The following is a 2,976-nucleotide window of genomic DNA, read 5'->3' on the forward strand; positions in this document are numbered from 1 at the left end:
GTTTGCAAGGCACTTTACCTTCTTTATTTCTCATTTGACCTTCACAACAATCCTGGAAAGTAGGTACCTGTCATTATCCCCATTTTACAGATGAGGAAACTCAGATTGAGGGAGGTTAATTAACTTACCTAGGTTGACACAGCTGGTAAGTGTCTGAAGCAGGATTTGACTCATGTTCAGTTCTCTATTCACAGTGTCACTTTACTGATCAGATATGATGGTCTTTGTGATTCCTGATCTTGAATCTTAACTATCCAAAGTTAACCATATACATAAACACACACATATGTATATAACAATTGTTTGTGTCTATTTGTAGCCATCTTTAGGGTAGAATGGGGCTAGAAAAAAAAAAGGAGAGAAGAAATTGACATGATAACTTTATGATGTCAATTTCTTCTCCCCTTTTTTCATTTTAAAGGAATTGCAAGTTGCACATAATAGATCTGCAGTTTCTAGTGCAATTATCTTTTTATTATACTATATTATGGAAATGCTTATTTTACTCTATAAATTAAAAATAAAATATATTTTTTAAAAAGCTTGTATGTATACCAACAAAAATGTAATCAAAAATATTTAACAAAATTAGTGCAAATAAAGCAGAAGACACTTAAGCTTCCTCTCACTGGGCAACTTCAATTTTCTTGGAATCATTTTAGCCATTGATATGTATGTTTCCATACTGTGAACTTGTCTGACAATTATGGGCCAGATCTGAATTTGATATACACCCAGTTTAATTGCCTTCTCTTTTCTGATCCAGGAATAGGTAGAATCTCTGAAATTTATCACTAATCTGAGACCACAGCTGTGTTCCTCTGCCTAAAAAGGGCAGAAGCTATATTTTATTTTTTATTATCTCCTATAGTACTTACCACATTTGGAGTAGGGAACCCAAGGTAAGAAGTTATCAGATCCAGATAGTACAGTGGACAACATATAGGACAAAATAAGGCCATAGAATAACATATCAATAATCAATAAATTAACAATTATTTATTAATATATATATATATATATATATATATATATATATATATATATATATATATGTTAGATACATTCAGAAAAATAAGCTTAGAAGTGATGGAGCTATCAGTTGGGGAGACCAGAACTGAGTCTCATAGGAAGCCAGGGATTAATTGAGTCTAAGAATCAGAGGTGAAGATGGAAAGCATTGTAAGTATAAGGAACAACCAGTGCAAAGCAGAGAGGTGGGAGATGAAGAGTCATATAAAGAATGACAGATAGAACAAATAAAGTTGGATTATTGTTAGGATTACTAGGGAGAACTCAGGTTGTCTGGACAGTGACAAGGTGTCCTAACAGATTATAATGCATTGTAATAGAAGGTGAGAAGATAAGAGAGAGCCTAATTGAGATGAATTAGAATGAATTGAGAGTGAAGCCTCAGTACATTTCTGTGATTTCCTTGCTTTCATTCAGAAGCGTCAGAGTGATAGTGAAGGAGGTAGATGATAGAAGTGATTTACAGTTGGGATGAGTAAGGCAGGACTGTCGCTAGGACAAGGGAGCCAGAGAACTGAACTTATTAGTGTGTAACATTTTAAAATACTGACACTCTCAGATGTTGGTTGTGTGAAATTTGTTTAGTTGTGTGGTTTGAGAGGAAACTTTTTCTTCTCCCTGAACGTTTGGCACATTACAAACCTCAGAATTATGGTTATCTCTCTTGTATTGGCATTGTACTTTCAGTGTGACTTGTACATTCAGTGGTAACATTTTAGCAAATTCATCAACCAGTAGATGTTGATAATATAACAATTTATATAATAAATCATTTATAAATTTATAAATAATGATTAAAAATATGTGTAAGCATGGATTTAAATTTGCTGAATTTAAAGATTAACTTCAAGTCACATTTAGCAATTGTTCAATGTATTCATTTAATTGTACATGTATGTGCACATATTTTCATATCAAGATTGGAAAGAGAGAAGACCATAGTCAAAACAGGAATGATGCCCTGATTGAGTCCTAAGAGATGCTAGACTGGAGAATTTGAAGATAATGAAGATTAGGTTTAGGATGAATGAAGTAAAAATGGAAAGACACAGGATCATGATCAGATAAAGGAATTTCTGAGTTAATGAACATAAAAGTTGAATATTGTAGGAGAGGGAGTGGGGAAGTATGAGTAATGAGGAAAGGGAAAGGTTGATTATTTGAAGGAACAATCAGATTGTTTGTTGAAGTCCTCTAGAATAAAGGAATGAATATATTGGGGTGGGGGAGCAAAATCATGAGCCAAGCACTGAAATCATTGAAAAAGAAAGAACCACATCTGAGGGAAAAGGAGTGGGAGGAAGTGTGGTAAGTAATAACTACCAGAATCTTAATTGGATGGTAAATTTAGATTGAAAGATTTTTAAAGGAAGAGAAGTTGGTGAATGAAGAGGGTAAAGGGAGAGTCTGGAAATGTCAAAGTACTCTGACAACACTATCATAACTAGTGAGTCAGGGGTATGAGTGAAAGTGCTGAAAAAAAGTAGCTAGAACAGCAGTATCGGGAGAGAGAATCAGATTTCAGTGAGTGCCAAAATATGGAAGGAATGAGAAAGGAAAAAGGTTAAATGGAGGCACTTATTCTAAGGAAGCATAGTGGAGGGGGCAGGCAGATTTAAAGTGTGACAGTTTGGGGTGCCATAGGTTTAAGGGAATTTAGAATGAAAGAGCAGATAACTCTGACTACATTCATTCCTCAGTAGTTAGCATATATATGCTCATTCCTTCCTACTCTTTCCGCCCGTATGATATCGAATTTCTAGCTGCCTAAAAAAATAAATTTCATTCATATAAACTTTATTCCTAAATAAACCTTATTCCCCAACTCTCGTCTAGTCAGAGTAACAGAGGGATCTGTTGATGTAGGCAGGTGATTAGAAAGTTCAGGGCCAATATTTACATTGGAATAGACTGTTATGTTCTTGTGAATTAGAACTGATAATT

The sequence above is a fragment of the Sminthopsis crassicaudata genome, chromosome 5, assembly GCF_048593235.1.
Source record: "Sminthopsis crassicaudata isolate SCR6 chromosome 5, ASM4859323v1, whole genome shotgun sequence".
Classification (NCBI taxonomy): Eukaryota; Metazoa; Chordata; class Mammalia; order Dasyuromorphia; family Dasyuridae; genus Sminthopsis; species Sminthopsis crassicaudata.